At 40.8% G+C, this 22,403-nt stretch overlaps 1 non-coding gene across 1 annotated transcript; it reads right to left on the reverse strand.

The window, feature by feature from the left end:
• Positions 1–15,195: 15,195 nt before the first annotated feature.
• Positions 15,196–15,302, reverse strand: LOC148005855 (U6 spliceosomal RNA). Its single transcript, XR_015621576.1, has one exon. It is a non-coding gene; the product is annotated as a U6 spliceosomal RNA (small nuclear RNA).
• Positions 15,303–22,403: the final 7,101 nt, after the last annotated feature.

Raw genomic sequence — 22,403 nt, forward strand, 5'->3', positions numbered from 1 at the left:
TATTTTGTATGTATGAACATGATGGAGCGGGTACATAGAAGTATGACAGTACATAAATCTGTGTGCATATGCAGGCCAGAGAACAACCTTGGATGTTGTCACTCAGGCAATTCTCTATCTAGCTTTTCAAAATGGGATTTCTCCTGCACCAGTTTGGCTAAGCTGACTAGCCACTCAGACCAAGGGATCTATCTGTCTGTTTCTCTCTCCCCAGTACTGGCATTGTAAGTATGCATAGCTATAACTGACTTTTTTATATGGGTTCTGGGAATCAAATGCAGGCCCCTCTGCCTAAATGGTAAACACTGTACCAACTGAGCTGTTACTCAGTCCCCTGTTTCTTTAGGTGAATGCCTCATGCCTTTAGTGAGTAGAATGCTGAGGATAGGAGGAATGGTGACTACTCTCTAAGTTTCTAATAGTCACCTGTTGTATACATGCCAGGCACTAGGCTAGGCACTTAATATACGCAGATCAATAGAGATGTGACCTGCTATCCTCATCAAACTGCCAAATCTAGTTCTTTCTACTTAATCCTCATTAGTGCTTCTCAGTACTACTGAGGCAAGTAATACCATATGAAGAGCCTCATTTTAAACCTAGTAAAGTAGCTTGGAGGAGCCGCAGGTACATAGATACCTTGCTAGCTCAAGACTGCAAAGTGTTCTCATAATAGCATGCCTTCCGAATTAAGACAGTGGCTAAGAGCTTGTTCAGACTGACATGAATCTGATAGCTATACAATCTACGGGTCCATCCTTTAACTTTTCTTGTTTTCTCACTTTTTTAAATCTGTCTTTTTTCATCTCTAATATAGGCAAAAAGAGTCTGTCTTTTGGGATTCCTCGGGAGGGCATTAAAATGAATGACAAAATTGAATGTGATAGTTAAAGCACAGTGAGTCCTCAATAAACGCTGTTTGGCAGCTTATATCACTGTTGCTGTGAGAGGAGACATCAGAGCTGAGAGGAGGAAAGGAAGAGGAAGAAGAACAAAATGGAAGAGGGGACTGGAATGGCTACATGGACACAACCTGACTTCACAAGGCCTCTCCCATACACTTGGTCCCTCTCGATGAACTGCAGAGACCCATGCTGTGGTCGTAGATGATTCACAAACATATGCCAGAGATTTGGGCAGACCTTCCCATATATCTAGTCTCCATTGTCTTACCACAAGTAAGGGAGAACTGCAGGGGAAAGGTCTCCTCTTGTGTAACTGCCTGGGACTGGTAATGGAAACAGGAGAATGGTTACACATGCACAGGAGAAAGAAAACTAGACATAAGCATGAATCAGCCTGATGCTTTTGAGACTGAATATTTCAAGTGTCACTAAAGAGGTAAATGTGTCCTGAGCTTTACACCTTAGGGGTCACTCTTCTCTCTTGCTTGACTCAAGAGGGATCAGTGTCAATGGAAATTTCTAGAGAGAGATGGATCAGAAGCGAGTGACAAACTTCCTTACAACCTCAGGGTGACTTCAGGTACTTGATAGCCACTGAGCAACCTTGGAGAGGGTTTGCTTCCTGTGCTTGCTAGGACCCCTTTCCAGGGGCATTGGTGATGACCACTAGTAAATGACATCTCTGTCTTGGTTTTTGCTTGGGGCTACTACTCTCCCTGCTTCCAATTGGATGGGCCAGATTCCAAAGGTCTCAAAAACAACTAAAGTCAAGAGGGTGCCCAAGTCATACCCGGGGACTTTAGCTGTTATATCCTGTCTGGGGAGATATACAAAAAGGAGCTAAGGCTGCACACAGTACAGTTCCATGTCTAATAGCTGCATAGTGAAGGAAAAAGACCAAATACATTGTCTTCCTCAGCTTTACTTTCCCACGACTGGAACTCTCAGCATGTGGTACACGCATGCATGCATGCTTTTGCCATGTTCCACTTTTGAGAAGTTGCCAAGTGCCCTGAGAGGAATCCTTTTTAGGATGAGCCCTCTACTTATCCCTTTATAGAGTATGGCTGATCACTATAACTGCAGCCCCGTGTCCGGGAGAAGGTCAGGTGCTCTTCACCTTAAGGACAACACCAGCTTCATGACCAAGCTCTCCTAGCCAGGTATCTTGAAGGTGCTATGGCTCTGCTTGGGTGGCCCAGGACAAAGAGAATGGCTAGTTCCCTGGGACCTGACCACCAGAGAGGGATTTTCTACTTTAGATTCCTGGCTATTTCACATTAATGTGATTCCCTGGAATTAATGTGATTCTTTAATTCCTTGGAATTCAAGCCTCATCTCCAGGCAAGCAGCAAGGACTTACTTCGAGAATGGAAAACACCATCTGACTCACTGGTGTCTTTGTCTTTCATATTCCCTCTTGATTATTATGTGCCAGGACACATGCTAAAGAGTCTAATGTATTAAGTAATCACTGCTCCTGCCTTATGGACCTCCTCCAGCCACCATTTTACATAAGACTGAGGCCTCCGTAAGTACCAGTAACTTGGAATTGTCACCTGGCTCCTAATGAGCTTCAGAAGAACACATCAGCCCTCATCCATTAAAGCCACACTTTGCTCTCTCAAAGCAATGTGTTTTCATTGCTGTAGGTCTGATGACAGGAAATTTAGCTTTCACCACCATAAAGTTAGGGTGGTAAATGGTAAGCCCTTGACCATTTCAACATTCTATTTCTTTGTAGCCAGCAGGAGGCAGAGGCATTTCTGCTGCCCCCAGTGTCTGGGATCTGACCTCCAGCTGCCTCTTCTTGGGAAGGCTCCATTATTTTACAAGGATGTAAGGGGGGAAAGCTTCATGAAATGTTCAGGAGAGATGAAACTAATCGAAGACATCACATTGGTATTAAATTATGGATTGAACCACCGAGCTTACAGTCAGTTCTCTCCCCACTCCTGCCTCCTTGCCCACCTCTGGGCCAGCTTCTGACAGTCTGTCAAGAAAGGTGATTCTGCATCTTGGGCGACTTGCTAATGGGCTGATTATGCTGCTGGGTGCCAGGAGGCAGTGAGGAAACACCTTGCTTCCACCTCCAAACCTTGTCCTGGATTATCTACCTTAGGCCATGGATAACTGGGCTTTCCAGCACTGACAGGAGAAGGGCAGTGTGGCTGCCTTGTCACCTCTGGTAGTGCAACCTAAGGTCTATATAGAGAAAGAGCATTAGCTGAGGTTTCAAGAGACTGTAACTTCAATTTTAACTCTAATACCCCAGAAGCCAAGTGACCTTAAGAAAGAAGTTTGTTTTCTTTTCATCAGCCTTGTTCTCTGAAGCACATAAACAATAATGTCACCCACTATATGAAGTCTTTCTTTGGGTCTTATTTATTTGGTTTTGGTTTTGGTTTTTTTGTTTTGTTTTGTTTTGTTTTTTTCTGTAAGACCAGCTTGCCTGAAATTGGTAACCTTCTGCCTCAGCCTCCCAAGTTCTGGACGTATAGGTCTGTGCCACCATACCCAATTTTATTGGTGGTTCTTTACAAGACACAAATTAAGGAAGAAGAACAGCCTTGGAGATAAAGTTTCAAACCTCACTTCAGACATCTAGAGACAAGACCTTCAGAAATTATTCTTTTAATTAAAGAAATAAGTCAACAAATAAAAGCTGTGCCTCTGTCAAAACTACAAACAGGAAAGAGGTGAGTGGATAAATAATGGCCTTAGCTTTCTTTTCAAATGGCCAAGACTTTGCGCTTGTAATCCCAGAGACATTGTAACTGAGTCAAGCAGTACATGAACAGATTTTATTCAGTCTCTCAGCTGCCTGTGGATTCACTTTTATCATCTCCATTTTATAAATGAAACAAGTCATGATTACAAAGGGGAGTGTTCTGTTGAAATTATATCATAAGGTCACACTGCCTAGATTAAACTCAAGAACTCCTGGCCCTAAATCCTAAGTCTTTACCACACTGTTAAGAGAATGATAGTCAACTCGAAAACCAGATGTTTTAGGACCCCAGGTGGCATCCAGATTCTGAGGCCCAGTCTTATTTACCTCTTATAGATCCAGAAAGGTACAGTGAGAGCATTACGAGGACTAAGTGTCTAGACTAGAATAGGGAAAGGAACTTCCAGGATTTAGAAAGAGAAGAAAAGTGGGTGTGAGCATTGACAGTCAGACAAGACCAGGTCAATGATGGAGACACTTCATTCACTGACCCTTAGCTCTGTTTCTTACACTAGAGACTCACACATCTAGAGCCTCAGTTAGAATGATCTGATGCAGGGTGCTGTATGCAGAGCCTGGTACATAGAAGGCATTCCTAGAATGTCAGCTGGGCATACTTCTAGAGCCCAAAACAGGTGGTTATGTAGGTGAGCACCTTGTATGAATGTAGTGTTATTGCCAGGTGGTATTGAGGATGTCTTCAGAAAAGGAAAGGAAAGTAGAAGGGGCTTAGAAAGAGTAAAGAGGAGCTGCAAGAATGGCAGAAAAGAAATAAGCCCCTCCCAAGGTTCCCAGGAGTCTATAGGGGTAACTAGCTGAGATTTCTAGCAGTGGGGGATATGAAGCTGGGAATGACCACAGCCTATAGCCAGGCAGGACTCCCAGTGGAGGGATAAGGACATCAACCCACCAACAAAACCTTTGACCCAAAATGTGTCCTGCCCACAGGAAGTGAAGGGACAAAGAAGGAGCAGAGGCAGAGGAATGGACCACCGAAAACCAGCCTAATTTGAGACCCATCCCAAGGGCAAGAATCAGTTTCTGACGTTATTAATGATACTCTGTTATGCTTGCAGACAAGAGCCTGCATAACTGCCTTCTGACAAGCTCCACCTAGCAGCTGACTGAAACAGATGCAGATTTTCACAGCCAAATATTAGACGGAGCTCAGGGAGTATTGTTGGAAGAATTAGGGGAAAGATTGGGGGAGCTAGAAGGGATAGGAGCTCCACAGGAAGACCAATAGCATCAAGTAATCTGGACCCTTGGGGGCTTCCAGAGACTGAATCACCAACCAAAGAGCATACATGAGCTGGACCTGGGTCCCCAAGCATATGTAGCAGATGTGTAGTTCGGTTTTCATGTGGGTCCCCCAACAACTGGAACAGGAGCTGTCATTGATTCTGTTGCCTGCCTGTCTGTGGGTTTTTTCTCTAACAAGGTTGTTTTTCCTGGCTTCAGTGGGAGATGTTCTTGGTCCTGCAGTGACTTGATGTGTCAGGGTAGATTGATAACCAGGAGAGAGTAGGAGGGAAAAGGGGCTGTTGGTGTTGGGAAGTGAGGAGTTGTCAGGAGAGGGGGAACTGTAATCAGGATATAAAGTAAATTAATTAATTAATTAATAGGGGAAAATGAAATAACTCCCTCCCCACGTTGACTTATTTGTAGTATTTGTCTGTGTCTGTTAATATGTCTCTTTGGGTCCATTTCCTCTTTGTTTCTCTCTTCTTGTCCATCTCTTGAACAATCTGCTTATTTATCTGTCTCAGCCTCATACACAAGCATGCACACAAGCATGTATACACATCTGAGTGAGCACACACACAAACACAAACACACACACACACACACACACACACACACACACCTCTAAAGAACACACACTCCAAAGCCATATGCATGCAGGCAAAATCTCTTAAATGCCCCCTGAACTCTTCAAATAGTCACACTTCAGGATTTACATTTGATCATCCATCCATGACCCAGACACCATGTTTCATGTCACTCAATTACCTGTGTAACTAACTAATCTCTACATTATGATTACAAGACCACCAGCTTATTCTTTTCTACCATCTACAATGAACACCTGCAAGAACTCAGGCACTCATCTGGCCCTGGGCTAATAAAAGGAAGTTAATACTGACACAATATATAATATGAGCATGCTAATAGGAAATTTATCTTGCCAGTCCCTGATACTTTCTCCTAATGATGTGACTTCAATTAGTTTAAGTCCTGCCCACTCTATTCCTTTATTTTTTTCTAAAAAATGTGGGAAAACTAGATCTGATATGTGAAGCGGGATAAAGAAACAGTATGCCCAGATGAAATCATGTTAACTCTGTTCCTCTCTGCCTCAAACCCTTCATTGGTTCTCTTCTATGTTAGGAAACATGACCTAGCCTCATCCATCCTTAACTGTTTAAGTGAGGATAAACTTAACTCTTTGCCCAAATATAAGTGTTAGAGAATAGAAGTGTTACAGATTGAATATGAAGACTTCCTTATAGTCTCATGGATTTAGGACTTGTCCCAAGTTGACTATGTGATTTGGGGAGATGGAAGAAACTTTAATTGGTGAGCTCTACCTGAAAGAAGTAGGTCACTGGGTTTGTGTTTTTGTGTTTTTCCCTGGTTCTTTCCTGTCTGTTCTCTAGTTCCTGGCTATGGTCAAGGAAGCTGCTTTCTTCTGTTATACTCTTATTCATAATATTTCTGCCTAAAATCAATAAAACCATACAACAAAACTTCTGTAATAAGTATTTCCTTCCTTAAATTGTGCATGTTAAACTGTTTTGCCACAGCAATGAAAAGTTAACATTAGAGCCTTCTTGTTAAATAATGATACACCTCTGAGTCTTTAACTACACAAATCAATCCATCTAAACAATCATATATATATATATATATATATATATTCTTATGTAACATATGCTCCATATACCCTATCTCACATACTAACCTTGCATAGTAAATAAATTGTCCACCTATTCTCCATGCTGCGACCACCACACACACATACATAGCTCTCTGTTTGATTCCCTAACCTCTAATCCCATACCTCCCATCACAAGGACCTCTCCAAGTTTCTTCCTCCCCAACATGTAGACTCGTGGAAATCACCTCTCTGCTTACCCTGCTAAAACCAGGTCATGTCACAAAGCAATTTTCCCAGCCTGCCAGATTTTTCACTCAACTCACAGATAACTAACAGAACCATCTTCCCAGCTAATCGGAAAAGAAATCTGGTGGGTTCAATTGCTGCCGATATGCATTTAAATGGCTGCATCTAGGAGGGAAATCTAAATGAGAGCTGAAGGAGGCTGGGACACTAGGGGAAATCACACTGTAATAACGATGTGAGGCGAAGCAAATCAACAGAAAGCTGTACTCTCGCTGGACACCCCGAGAAGGCTACTGTGACACAAGTGCCTAGAAACTTACTGGAATCTTTGTACTTCTAATATAATGGCATTAATGTCATGGTTCCTTACGGGTAAACTTTATCTGCCACACATAATCAGTGGAGTGGGACTTACCAGTGTGTGTGTGATGTATCAATGTGGGTACAGGGAGAGAATATGTGTTTAAAAAATTGCCTTTTGAATCAGACGATACTGTACAGCTATGAACTACAGAGGAAGGCTGCATTTGAAGACCAAAAAGACCTAACTCAAAAGTGACCTTGAACGGATTACTTAAATCCGGCAACATCCATCAATCTCCTTGTCCACAAACTAGAGATAATGATAAAGACCTCATGTACTTGAATAGGGATGTAGTAAATCATTTAAAAACACTTCTCAAATAATGCGTGCTTGCCTAATAAATGTCATCCACAGACCTGGGTTTGAATCTTGCTTCCAAAACTTAGTGACCTTGAATTAATTTCCTAGTCACCTTGTTATCCAATTCTTCACTGTAAACACACAGACACAACAGTCCTTCCTCTGTGGCTGCCAAGAGTGTTCAGAACAGAGTCTATGCTGCTATGTGCCCAGTTCACTTCCCAAGGGTCCTGATCTTCACCATCACTGTAAATCGACATTACTAATGTGGCCAGCTGATGCAAAAATGTAACTGTTACAAGTAGGAGTGGAATGTTTTTGCTGTTTTGTTTGTTTGTGTATTGTGTATACAACATTGAGACTCTTCCCCATCAATTACCTCTTCAGACGGACTGATGACACATAGATAATGTAGATAGATAGATAGATAGATAGATAGATAGATAGATAGATAGATAGATAGATAGACAGATAGATGATAGATAGACAGATGATAGACAGACAGACAGACAGACAGACAATTTGCCTCATCAAGGTAAAGCCAGAAGAAAGACCCAACCAGTTCAAATGACATTTCTTCAGACATTTGGGGTCAAAAGCAGCTGCAAGAACAAGAAAGTGAGGGACAAAAAAATCAAGTCAGAGGTGACACTAAAATAAGAACTCCCAAGGCAGCTACAGAAACGTTGAGAAGTCTGGACTTCAACAGAGTATAAAATGAGAATCTGAGCCAAATGTATCTAGATCTCAAGGGGCCAAGAAATCCTAATTCACATCTGTAATATGAATATAGAGAGAGACAGTGGGGGAGAGGAAATATGCCAAGTTATTATGAAGTGGTTATACAATTATGTATAATCTTTTTTTTTCTTCCTCAATCTTCTCTAAATTTGCTAAATTGGCAACACTGAATATGTTTTATAATCATACAAGTGCATTACAAGTAAAAATCATCAAGCAGAATCCTAAAAATGACTGCAGTTCTTGTCACGATTGACGTGCAATGCACAGGGCAGGCTCTGCCCTCTCTCGGCACCACAGTCTAATAACTGCCACAGATGGACAGAAGTGGATCATAGGCTGCAGCTCTGTCCTAGTTTCACCTCTGTTGATGTGAGACAATGCCCTCCCTAGAAGCAGCTTAGGGGAGAAAGGGTTTATTTTAGCTCACAATTCCAGATTCGTCTATTACTGCAGGGAAATCAAGACAGAAATCCAAAGCAGCAAGTTACATCATATCCATAGTCAAAGACGCAGAGAAACCAGTGCCTCTTACTCAGCTCACTTTGTTTATTCTTATGCAGTTCAAAGCCCAGCCCAGAAAACAGTGCCACCAACTTTAAGGGTGAGGGTTTCCCACTTCATTTAACCTATTAAAAAAAATTCTGATTGTAGGTGATCCATTCTTGAGACTTTCTTTCCTGGTGAATCTGGACTGTGTCTAGCTGACAAAACTAACCTTTCCACACTTCTTGTCACACAGCATCTGTGTGTCAGGGACACGAGCAAGATCTTCTCTGTTTTCTCCCAGTACCCACTTGAGCTGCTGGTATTTATGCCTAAGCACAAAACTTTTAGTCATTCCCTACTCTGTCTTGTTGTGAAAGACTCAATTTCAGCATCCTGTCCCTATTAAACTGGGATGTGCATGACACCTAGTTCTCCTTTTACTCATTCCTTTGTATATGCCACTAAAGTATAACCTAGGGCAACAAGGTACCTACTATTATTGTCTCCACTTGTCAGTGAAGAAACATTAGCAAATTTGAATATCTAGCTACAAATCTCAGTAAACCAAGAGACAGAGGCAAGCATTAATTATGAACTCCTCAATGTTGTGTCCTTGGGCCTCTCCTGTGGTTTCTGGGAAAGCGCACTGATAATCAGAGTAGACACTGGAGAGAGCCCACTGGGTGATATGTTGAAGTGGCATCAGGCCCTATAAGGACTATATCAGCTCTCTTGTTTTGAGACCTTAGAAAAGTTATCTACTTTGGTCTTTGGTTTCCTCATCTGTAAAGAAGCTGAAATAAAACCTGCCTTAGGAGGATTAAATAAATCACTAGCTATGAAGAAATTAGCAGAGTGCATGGTAGATAATAAGTATGTAGTTAACATTAATTACTATGTCTGAGGTAGACTATAAGGGGACACGAAGATAGGACTAGTCAGCCCTCCATGCCCATGGAGCCACATGCCTACTTTTAATTAAGGATGGAGAAAAAATTATTTGAAAAAATTCCATTTGTGTAGAACTTATCTAAATTGTTTTGTGCCTTGACATCATTCCCTAAACTACTATTTTCACAGCATTCACATTGTGTTAAGCCTTAAAAATCATCTACTAATAAATCAAATTATACAAAAGGAATATACAACTGTCTTATACAATGAATTTGAGAATTGATTTGGGTAGTCACAAGAATCTGAGGACTAGCACTAGGTAGATATCAAGGGATGACTACTTGGTGCATTCTACAATGGTCATGGAGTTTCAAGGTGGTGTGGACTCCCAAGTACTGAAGAATCAGAAAGCAAACTTTAAGCAAAGGACCCTATCTTTGAAGGTAATGAGGCAGAACATGAGACCCCAGAGTGATGGTCATGTGTTCACTCCCCAAAGACACCTCCCATGCACCAGGGAAGAAGACGCATTTTCCACTGCTGCTCTGTACAAACCACCTTAATTTGTGCCCTCTGGGGTAGAAGGTAACTGAAGACTTTGCAGATTTGAGCCCTGTTTAGCACTGGAAGAGAACAAACGTTGGCTTCAAAGAGAAAAGGCATTTGAAAAGCTAATGAAAAGGCTTATGAGCCTTCTTGTACATCAAACACACCTTACAAAGCAACATTTTGATGAGTTAAGTGCAAATGAATCAGAAACGCAGGGATTAAATTTCCCTTGAAACACTCATAGGTATAAAGATAAAGGACAAATTGCCTGGCAATATGTGTTTGGGGTTTAACAGTGTAAAGTAACTCATGTTAGTTCCTGTCTGCCACTTTCTCCCTCTATCATTAATATAATAACAAAAAAATTAGTTTCAGCATTGTTCACTAGGGCCTATTGGAGGCTGCTGAGTGGTTACAAAAAAAATTATAATGGGCATAGGGGCACATATATGCATCCCCAGCACTCAGAATGTTGAGGCAGGAGAAGCAAATGTTTGAGGGTATACTGATGTATATACTATAGCCGTAGAAATGGAAACCCATGTCAGGAACCAGCCTGCAGCAGCAGAGAATGGCTGTTTTGTTAACTCCTGGGCTCACATCTGAACCACATCTCCCAGGCTGTGTTAGGTGATTACCAGAAACTGGATATGTCACTTCCCACCATAGTTCCTTTTCCTGTTGCTGGATAAAATGCTCTGACAAAAGCAATGCAGAAGAGTTTGTTTTAGGTCAACCATGTCTGGGACTATAAGATAGCTCAATAGGTCAAAGTTCTTACTGCACAGCTTTGCTAGCCTGGGTTCATTTTCTGAAAGCCACAGCAAGTTAGAAGGAGAGAAACAATTCTGCAAAGTTGTCCTCTGTCTGCCACATGAACACTGTGTCATGTACCGCCATCGACACACAAACACCATGAACCACACACATTTAATAATAAACTGTTTAAAAACAAGAAATCAAAAACCTGATACATTAAAAAAACCTCCTATATATTTTTCTGTTGCCTCTTTCTCCATCTTCCAGTTGCCCTCCATGCCCAAAGTAATTCTGAAGATCACATGTCAAAGATAACAACATCTTTAATCTGTGATCCTAATATACACATGAAACAAACTAAATCAAAGGCCATGGTGCATTAAAAATGTGGACCATCCACTTGGACAGAGAGTACTAGTTTCTATCCTAATTCTTTTGCAAGGGTTCTAGAAAAGTCTATTGCTACCCACTGGATCTCAGTTCCTCCAGGGGTAGGAGATGATCTAATAGCAGGCAAAATGATTGCTGAAGTCTGCTCTGGTTTTAAAGATTAAATTATTCTAAATAGCCAGTGGCCACTTGAATTCTATTCTAGTCAACAAAGGTTTGTGAAATGTTTATTGTTTGTCTGGCATTGGGGTTGCAGAGGTAAATAAATCCAGGCATTTAGAGTGTAGACTTGAAGATAAATAACTATAATATACATGGTAGAAAATAAATGGATCAATCAATCAATCACAGAGGGCAACTATTCTGCCAGGAGCAGGGTAATGGTAAAAGCCAGTAGGCGGCAATTGCATTTGAATGAGGCTTAGAGGATGACAAAAGGTTACCTTTAAGGCTAGCTAGGTGGAGGCCTATTCCAGGCAGATTCAGGGACTTCATAGCTGAATGGACCTGTATATCAATGATGAATGAGTTAAGGCACATAGGGGATTCTGATGCATTGTAATTTCCCAGGCTCTTAGTCTTAGAATAAAAAGGGAAAATAAAAAGACAGAACTATAAAAAACTTCTAGGAGATAAGAATTAAGTTCTACGGCATAGGTGGAGGCTGCCCATCTGAACTCCCTAACATTGAGTCCACAGCAAAAATGGTCCATAGATAAAACCATTTTTATCCCTCTGCTGATATCACAAACTCAAAATTACCTCACTCAGTTTATTTGAACCATACATGAAAATATGAAATGGCCTCAATTAACCTCAGATGTTAAAGAACTCAATCTATAATTATAATCTGGTCATGCTCCAACATTGTGTTCATCCTCCAGAGCCACCCAACAAGTGAGTGAGTTAAGTAATCCATAGAACAGGTGCAAAGATAACCTGCCACCAGCAGCTTACCTCACATAACTGTGTATTCATATGAGGTATGTGAATTTTAAGGTAAGGTGGGTATCCTCCAGCAGCAAAGGGTAAGATGACATCTATTTAGTTGCTATAGCTGATTTTACAAATGATCACCAACTTAAAGACTTAAGCCACAAAAGTTTTATAGTTCTATAGGTTAAAAATCTTACTTGGATGTCTTTGGGTTACATCAGGATGCTATCCGACTACATTCCTTTCTGGGTACTTAAAGTGGGAAACTAGACCCTTGCTCCTAGAGGCAATCTATGCACATTGTCATTTTCTTTGTATCTCTAGCTGCTAACACAAGGAGGAGAAGCAGTATACAACATAAGAAAGCTAGAAGGAGGAAGTGGATCTTTTCTAATGCACACTAGAAAGAGTCTTGGGCAAAAAGTAAAGACTGGGTTAAGCTGCAAAATGTAGCTTATCAGCAGGCTGGATGAATGAGAAAGGCCTTGAGAATGGACATCTTCACTCCAGTCCTTGGAAGAAAGATGACAAACATAAGTTTTGTTGATTTGTTATCTACCATGATGCTGTAACTGCTGCCAAGCATTAGTGTGTGTGTGTGTTTGGGACGGGGGTGGGGTTCCCTGACTCAGCACTAAAAGGGCCTTTTTCATTCTTTTTTTTTTATTATTATTAACTTGAGTATTTCTTATATACATTTCAAGTGTTATTCCCTTTCCCGGTATCCGGGCAAACATCCCCCTCCCCCCTCCCCTTCCTTATGGGTGTTCCCCTCCCAACCCTCCCCCCATTGCCGCCCTCCCCCACCAGTCTAGTTCACTGGGGGTTCAGTCTTAGCAGGACCCAGGGCTTCCCCTTCCACTGGTGCTCTTACTAGGATATGCATTGCTACCTATGAGGTCAGAGTCCAGGGTCAGTCCATGTATAGTCTTTGGGTAGGGGCTTAGTCCCTGGAAGCTCTGGTTGCTTGGCATTGTTGTACATATGGAGTCTCGAGCCCCTTCAAGCTCTTCCAGTTCTTTCTCTGATTCCTTCAACGGGGGTCCTATTCTCAGTTCAGTGGTTTGCTGCTGGCATTCGCCTCTGTATTTGCTGTATTCTGGCTGTGTCTCTTAGGAGCGATCTACATCCGGCTCCTGTCGGTCTGCACTTCTTTGCTTCATCCATCTTGTCTAATTGGGTGGCTATATATGTATGGGCCACATGTGGGGCAGACTCTGAATGGGTGTTCCTTCAGTCTCTGTTTTAATCTTTGCCTCTCTCTTCCCTGCCAAGGGTATTCTTTTTCCTCATTTAAAGAAGGAGTGAAGCATTCACATTTTGATCATCCATCTTGAGTTTCATTTGCTCTAGGCATCTAGGGTAATTCAAGCATTTGGGCTAATAGCCACTTATCAATGAGTGCATACCATGTATGTCTTTCTGTGATTGGGTTAGCTCACACAGGATGATGTTTTCCAGTTCCAACCATTTGCCTACGAATTTCATAAAGTCGTTGTTTTGATAGCTGAGTAATATTCCATTGTGTAGATGTACCACATTTTCTGTATCCATTCCTCTGTTGAAGGGCATCTGGGTTCTTTCCAGCTTCTGGCTATTATAAATAAGGCTGCGATGAACATAGTGGAGCACGTGTCTCTTTTATATGTTGGGGCATCTTTTGGGTATATGCCCAAGAGAGGTATAGCTGGATCCTCAGGCAGTTCAAAGTCCAATTTTCTGAGGATTCTCCAGACTGATTTCCAGAATGGTTGTACCAGTCTGCAATCCCACCAACAATGGAGGAGTGTTCCTCTTCCTCCACATCCTCGCCAGCATCTGTTGTCCCCTGAGTTTTTGATCTTAGCCATTCTCACTGGTGTGAGGTGAAATCTCAGGGTTGTTTTGATTTGCATTTCCCTTATGACTAAAGATGTTGAACATTTCTTTAGGTGTTTCTCAGCCATTCGGCATTCCTCAGCTGTGAATTCTTTGTTTAGCTCTGAACCCCATTTTTTAATAGGGTTATTTGTTTCCCTGCGGTCTAACTTCTTGAGTTCTTTGTATATTTTGGAAATAAGGCCTCTATCTGTTGTAGCATTGGTAAAGATCTTTTCCCAATCTGTTGGTTGCCGTTTTGTCCTAACCACCGTGTCCTTTGTCTTACAGAAGCTTTGTAGTTTTATGAGATCCCATTTGTCGATTCTTGATCTTAGAGCGTAAGCCATTGGTGTTTTGTTTAAGAAATTTTTTCCAGTGCCCATGTGTTCCAGATGCTTCCCTAGTTTTTCTTCTATTAGTTTGAGTGTGTCTGGTTTGATGTGGAGGTCCTTGATCCACTTGGACTTAAGCTTTGTACAGGGTGATAAGCATGGATCGATCTGCATTCTTCTACATGTTGACCTCCAGTTGAACCAGCACCATTTGCTGAAAATGCTATCTTTTTTCCATTGGATGGTTTTGGCTCCTTTGTCAAAAATCAAGTGACCATAGGTGTGTGGGTTCATTTCTGGGTCTTCAATTCTATTCCATTGGTCTATCTGTCTGTCTCTGTACCAATACCATGCAGTTTTTATCACTATTGCTCTGTAATACTGCTTGAGTTCAGGGATAGTGATTCCCCCTGAAGTCCTTTTATTGTTGAGGATAGCTTTAGCTATCCTGGGTTTCTTGTTATTCCAGATGAATTTGCAAATTGTTCTGTCTAACTCTTTGAAGAATTGGATTGGTATTTTGATGGGGATTGCATTGAATCTGTAGATTGCTTTTGGTAAAATGGCCATTTTTACTATATTAATCCTGCCAATCCATGAGCATGGGAGATCTTTCCATCTTCTGAGGTCTTCTTCAATTTCCTTCTTCAGTGTCTTGAAGTTCTTATTGTACAGATCTTTTACTTGCTTGGTTAAAGTCACACCGAGGTACTTTATATTATTTGGGTCTATTATGAAGGGTGTCGTTTCCCTAATTTCTTTCTCGGCTTGTTTCTCTTTTGTGTAGAGGAAGGCTACTGATTTATTTGAGTTAATTTAAAAATATGGAACGCTTCACGAATTTGCGTGTCATCCTTGCGCAGGGGCCATGCTAATCTTCTCTGTATCGTTCCAATTTTAGTATATGTGCTGCCGAAGCAAGCACGGCCTTTTTCATTCTTATAAAAATCTTTTCTGCTTCAAAATGATCTCTATCTTTGCGCTTCCATCAAATGAATCTCTGGATTTCCAGCCTTCTTCCTTTATCTTACGTGGCAACGGAAATCACACATAGTTACCATCAAAGCTGTTATTACCACACAACTAACCATAGCTTCTTCATATTGCTATCTTCTTATTCAAATCTAGAGTATGAGCCCTTGGTTTATGAACCGTCACCTTGTTGCAAAGTAGTCTGGGAAAGCAAAAAGCCCGTTGCCTCTCACAGTACATTATCGGTTCATGAAGTAGAACAACAGAAATGGATGTCTGAACTCATGAGTCTCTAGAGCACACATAAATGCTTTCTTTCTTAAGTAGCAAAACAGTCAGTGTCTTTAAGTGAATTAAACAACATGGGAGAAATGCTTTGTCTCTCATAACAAGATATTCATCAGAAGATGATTACAAAGTTGATTCAGAAAGTTAATTGTGTCATCAGGAATTTGAGCTATCCCTACCCTTCTGTGTTATTATTCTTCTGTTAACTTAGCCATTTGACTTGGCCCTTTATGGCTACGTGCTAGCTTGCTCAAGCAAATCATTGCATTATTTAAGATTAGGTCACATAGTGTAAGTAATTGACTACATGTTTGTCCCCAACTGATAATTTCTCCTGTATATAAGTCCTTTGCAACATAGCCCTTTCCTCCATTCACACAGGAGGAAGTTCTAGTCTTTTAATCTAGGCTGGACTTCTGGTCAATGGAACATAGACAAAGTGAGGGCTCTAAGGCCTCAAGATACCATATGTGTATCCACTTGTTAATCCTCAGCAATTACCATGAGAATCCTCTTAACTGTCCTGATGAAGGAGGAAAAACATCCATTTGTTCACAATGACAGCCGGCCAATCAGTAGGCAAGTATTGTTATCCAGAAAACTCAGGCCAGTAGAACTGCTCTGCTGAGCTCCAGCTAAATCAACTCAGGACTCCAAAGCTCAATAAATGCTTATTGTATTAAGCCACTGAGGTTTGCTATCCAGCATTATGACAGCAATAAGTAATTGATACACATAGCCCTGCTGCTAGAGAGGCTGGCAAGATAGTATCTTATATTAATTTTGCTCTCACTAAGAAAAATAATAGAGGGGGTTGGGGATTTAGCTCAGTGGTAGAGCGCTTGCCTAGGAAGCGCAAGGCCCTGGGTTCGGTCCCCAGCTCCGAAAAAAAAAAAGAACAAAAAAAAAAAAGAAAAGAAAAATAATAGAGGGCTGGAATGATGGTATAGTTGGAAAAGCACTTACCACACAAACATGAGAAGCTGAGTCTGAAGCCATGTAATAATGTTAAGCACTGTGTTACATGATTATAATCCCACAATCCCACAAAACTGTAAGTAGAGACAGGCCATCTAGCCCACAAAAACCAGGGAGCCCTAGGTTAACAAAACACATTCCTTTGAAAATCAAGATGGAAAAATCCGGAAGAGCCATACCAAAAGTTGGCTTCTGAACAACATATGTGCAAACACACACACACACACACACACACACACACACACACACACACACACACACACACAGAGAGAGAGAGGGAGAGAGAGAGAGAGAGGCAGTCACAGACAGAGACAGACACGCACACACACACACACACACATGCATGCACAGCAGAAATAGACAAACAATAATGTATATCAAAGCAGCCAAGAATAAATACCCACAAGGTCAAGAGAAGGGGAAGATGATGTTAAATATTTCTATGCAATTCTTCAAAAGGGACTGACCAGTAGGTGAAGGGTTAAGCAGACAACAATATGAAAGTAGACAAGTCCTTGTGCAGCCAAGATTTATCAGGCCTTTCTGCTTGAGTTGTGATGATAAATATACCAGGGACTGTATTATCAGCAAGACAATTGCAGAATCATGAGGAGGCTTATTGTAATACAGAATTCATGAGCTTCTGGAAATATTCTGTATTAAGACACTTCTCCCAGGTCACTCCAGCAGAGTTTGACCAGTCATACTCTAATATATAGTCCAGTTTTGATTTAATCCCCAATGCCTGAAAAATCTTACAGAAAGATCATACAATCAACTTCAGGGCATGGTCCAAATCCAACTTCATAGTAAAGTATGAAATTGACACCAACTTTTCATCTGGGTCCTCCACATCCCTCAAGTTTGTCCTTTGTTTCTTTCTGGTGTAAGCTAGGCGAGTGCTCAACCACTGAACTCTATCTCCAGTCCCATTATTTATGCTTTATTATCAGGCAGTGTCTAGCAAAGCTGCCCAGTTTAGTTTTTAACTTATTCTGTAGCCCAAGAATGTCTTAGATGTGTGATCCTCCTGCCTTACCAGAAATAACTGGGATTATAAGTGAACAGTAAAAGGTCTGGCTTTGAATTTTATATTTTCAAATAAATTACTTGAACCCTGACCTCCGACCAAACAATGGCAGCTCTCCCTTCCTAGGCAACCATCAACTGCCAAGAACTCCTCAGCTATAGGTGACTATAGCTACTTTGCGTTCCCATGTGCTGCAGACATGTCATGTCCAGAAGCCACTATGCCACAGCACTATTCACTCTCTGACTCTTTTATCTTTATGTCTCCTTTGTCCATATAAGTATATATGATTTCTAATCACATATCATATACCCACCTTTTAATGTGCTCCTTAGTCCTCCAACCATCACAGAATCTTTGCCAGTGGTTTCCGTCCCTCATGCTGTATCATTCTTACCACCTGTAAATGTCTCATCTTGCCTGCCCTCAACTACTCTATTATCTTGCGTTTCCTCCCTCTTCCATCCAACTTTTCCTCTCAGTAAAACACACTTTACCATTTCCTTTCCAGTATTCTAATAGTTCAAAAAGTTATCTCCATAAGCACAGAAAATGCCTTTCCTAAAATATATCCAGATCCTGGATTGCAAAGATTTTTATTTGCTATACTTGGGAAAGAAATGAAAACAAACACAGGGCAAGTTTAGGAGTCCTTTCAGGTCCATCGTCTCCATTCATTACTGTACCCAGATATGAGAGGATGCAAGCAAGCCTCATCTGCTTCCTTTCAAATATTAAGATTCTAAAAATTGAGGTTAGAGCTTTCCTGAGTCACTAGCCATACGTGTAATTGAGCAAAATTCCAGTTTAGCTCTCAAACATAGTAGTGACCATTCTCTTTCTACTCTATGTGGCTATGAAGGTAAGTTCATGAGATAATAGGGCACGTCACTTTGTCTCTCTGCTAATCCATGTCTAGACTTGTATCCATGTCCAGATGCCTCATGAACATCTCATACTTAATCTACACAAAACTACCTCTTCAATACTCCCTTCTCTAATTTAAGTAAATAACACTCAACCCATAAAGCCTAGGGGTCTTCTAGACTCTACTGCTCCTTTACTTCTCTAATGGCTAATCTTGATTGTTGTTTGGGGCCTGGAGAGATGGCTTAGCAGTTAAGAGCACTGACTGCTCTTCCAGAGATCCTGAGTTCAATTCCCAGCAACCACATGGTGGCTCACAACCATCTGTAATTGGATCTGATGCCCTCTTCTGGTGTGTCTGAAGACAGCGACAGTGCACTGATTGTTGGTTGGATTGGGTTGAGAAGCATCTAAGACATTAATAAAGCATAGTTCTGAGGGTGTATGTGAGGAGATTTCTAGGAACAACTAGGCAGGGCCGATCCCTAAATATGGATGGTACCATCTCATAGGCCAAGGGATTAGATGAAATCAAAAGAAATAAACGAATAAATGGATAAATGTTTTCAGGCATTTTCTCTCCCTCTGGTTTCTGTTTGCCATGAGATCATTTGCTTTTTTATTCATTTCCTGTGGTGAGCCGTATTGGATTTGGGCCTAGCCGCTTTGTGACTGCATAGCTCAAGGTGGCTACTTGACTCTGGGCTGCATGGCCACAGAGGTTTAACCTTGAAATGACTGCCATACGGACATGAGATTGTTGAACTAAAGCCTCTCCCAGGAAGACCCTGGGAGCAATGACAGGATGTTTCAGCCTGAGCAAAACACAGGATGTCCCTGAGCAGATTCCTGAGAAGGGTTCGACCTTTTCAAAGAACACGTCCCCGGAAGACTGTTGCCTCTTTGTTATAGGAGGATATCTTGCAGTGTAGTGATTCACCTTATATCCTTGGGCACTTCCCAAACTCTCCCACCCTAAGCTTCAGTTCCCACTTCTATTCCTGCCTCAGAGCTTTAAATGCTGTACATTTCTCTCAATAAACGAGACCTTGACGACAGAACTTTTGCTTGGTCTCCTTCTTCTTTTCACGCCCATTTTGGCCCACAGGTAGAAAGCCTCTTCGGGACCCTGAATAACTGGGTCCCTGCTGGTGGGGACAATTTCCTTTCTTCCATGGTAAGCTGAAGTCATGAACCAAAGAAAATAATTCCTCCCATGAAGTTATATTTCTTAGGCATTTGTGATAGCAGTGGAGGACTGACTAACACAATCTCACCTACCATTCATATTTATTTATATGTATACACACCACACACACATGCACACACACACACACACACACACACACACACACACACACATATATATATATATATATATATATATATATATATATATATATATATATATATATATGCTGCACTCCTGTCTTACATTTAATCTTTCATTTGAACAAACATATCCAGACCCCTTTAGTCAGCTTTTGCCTCCAGGATAGTTTTCCTAGTATACCCTCAGCAAAAATGTGTGCTACTGGAATCACATTAAAACATGTCTGTATGTCACTGCCTTGCTTAAAAATCTTCCCTGGATCTCCCTGGCTTTTATGTGAAGATAAAATTCTTTATCTGTGTCCACACAGTCCCTTATAATATGGTCATATTAAAGATCCAATCTCAGTCCTCATCACCCAACAGAGTGGCCTCCTGGCAGCTGTTCTCACTCTCCCTTTCGCTCCTCATGCACGCTCACCCTTGCACAGGTGGTTTTTCATCCCTAGGCTTCATCCTCCACATTTTCTTTGTCTGAAACTTCTTACTGTTCTCCCACAGCTCAACATTGAAGCTTTTGTTCTCCACTGACCACTGTCTCTCCACATACAAAAAGCCACCTTCCTCCGCACCCCATGATCTCCTGTACTTGCTCTACCATGGCGCACATCTCATTGACTCACATTTTTGCGTTACTAGTTCAATTGCTCCATGCATCCTTGGACAGCAGAGGATAAATCACTCTTGCTTTTTATTTAATGTTTCATGGGTGCTTTACACTCAATGGATATCTGTTCAATGACCAATAGAATGGATGGCTGAAGATATTCCCTTCCTTTCTGTCATTACAAACAGTACATGTAATGACCTCACCATATCACCATCAGCTGTTCTCTATTCCTTTATTCTCTTTCTTTGTCATTTCATGAATCAAATGGTCTCTATTCTCTTCATGTGACTTTAAAGCAGTGTACTGATGCGTATAAGCTACCCGATATTTCTAGAATAATGTGAAAATTCCCACTTAAAGAAAAAGTGGATCTTATCTGCTTTCTCTATTCTTGTCTGTGGGTTTGAGAAATATTCAATGTAAAAATGAAAAAAGAAAGAGTTTTATTCTATGCAAATGTTTGATGCCAATAAAATTTGTATATGAAAATTGAAATCAAAGCAAAAAGTTATAAAAGTCTCCTTAATTCAAGAATATGTTTATAAACTCCAAAGTTTCATGACCTTAGAAACATTGAACTAAAAATATAAATATATATTTATATTTATATTTATATTTATATGTTAGAAATATAAATCACCGAAGGCCAACTTATTTATGGACAGATGAAGAAATTGATGAGAGGGGGTGGGGCTATATTTCTGGTCATGCACCAATGTAAGCAGAACCCAGAAGTCCAGGTTCCTAGATCTTCATAACTCTTTTTGTTCTAAGTTATCCTGACAGCTTTTGCTTTAAAGAAACTACCAGATATTAAAGCATGCAACAGAAGATTTTATTCACTACTTAGGCACATAAAGGATCCATTACAAGGGAATTTCCAGTAAGGAGTGGAGTCACGCTGAAGTACTGATACAGGGTAGGCAAAACAAACTTGTATCCAAGATGCAGGAAAGAGGTGACTAAATAGAAACTTATTAAGAGAAATGTTAGTTAGGTACAAAAGGAAAACCTGGAGGCATTTACTATTCACTGCAGATGGGCCAGACAATCCAAACTCATTTGAGCACAGGGGAAAAAGGAAGAATTCAGTCAGTTATAAGGGATGAGTGGAATCAAAAGGGGGAGTACTCCCTAATCTGACTTAGTAAGACTCTTGCTAAAGCTATATTTTATTTTTTAAATATGCAGCCAGAAATTTCAAGAACCTTCTTCAATTTTCCTCAAGCAAAAAACCTTTCTACTACCTACCTAAACACATTGTTGGCATGCAACTATCAATTTTCTACTTCACACTGTACTACAGAGCAATAGTGATAAAATACCATGAGATATTGGTACAGAAGCAGACATGTGGATCAATGTAAGGCCCAGATATAAGCCTACACAGCTATGGAGGCTTGATTTTTTTATAAAGGAGCCAAAACCATACAATGGAGGGAAGAAAAAGAATGTTCAACAAATTGTGCTACTCTAACTGGATGTCTACATGTAGAAGAATGAAAATAGACCTGTATTTATCTCCCTGCACAAAAGTCAAATCGAAGCGGATCAAGGACTTCAATATAAAACCTGATACACTAAATCTCATAAAAGAGAAAGCAGGAAAAAACCTCGAATGCACTAGTACAGGAGACAATTTTCTGAATAGAGCACCAATAGCTCAGGCTTTAAGATTAACAATTGATTAATAGAACATCAAGGAAATGCAAATCTTCTGTAAGGCAAAGGACACTGTCAATAGGACAAATTGGCAACTTACGATTGTAAAAGGATCTTCACCAACCCTATATCTGACAGAGGGCTAATATCCAAAATTTATAAAGAACTCAAGAAGTTGGACACCAACAACCAAATAATCTAGTTTTGAAAAAATGGGGCACGGAGATAAACAGAGGAATCTCGAATGACCAAGAAGCTCTTAAAGAAATGTCAACATCGTTAGTCAT

Source organism: Rattus norvegicus, chromosome 5, assembly GCF_021556685.1.
Source record: "Rattus norvegicus strain SHRSP/BbbUtx chromosome 5, alternate assembly SHRSP_T2T, whole genome shotgun sequence".
In the NCBI taxonomy this organism is placed as follows: Eukaryota; Metazoa; Chordata; class Mammalia; order Rodentia; family Muridae; genus Rattus; species Rattus norvegicus.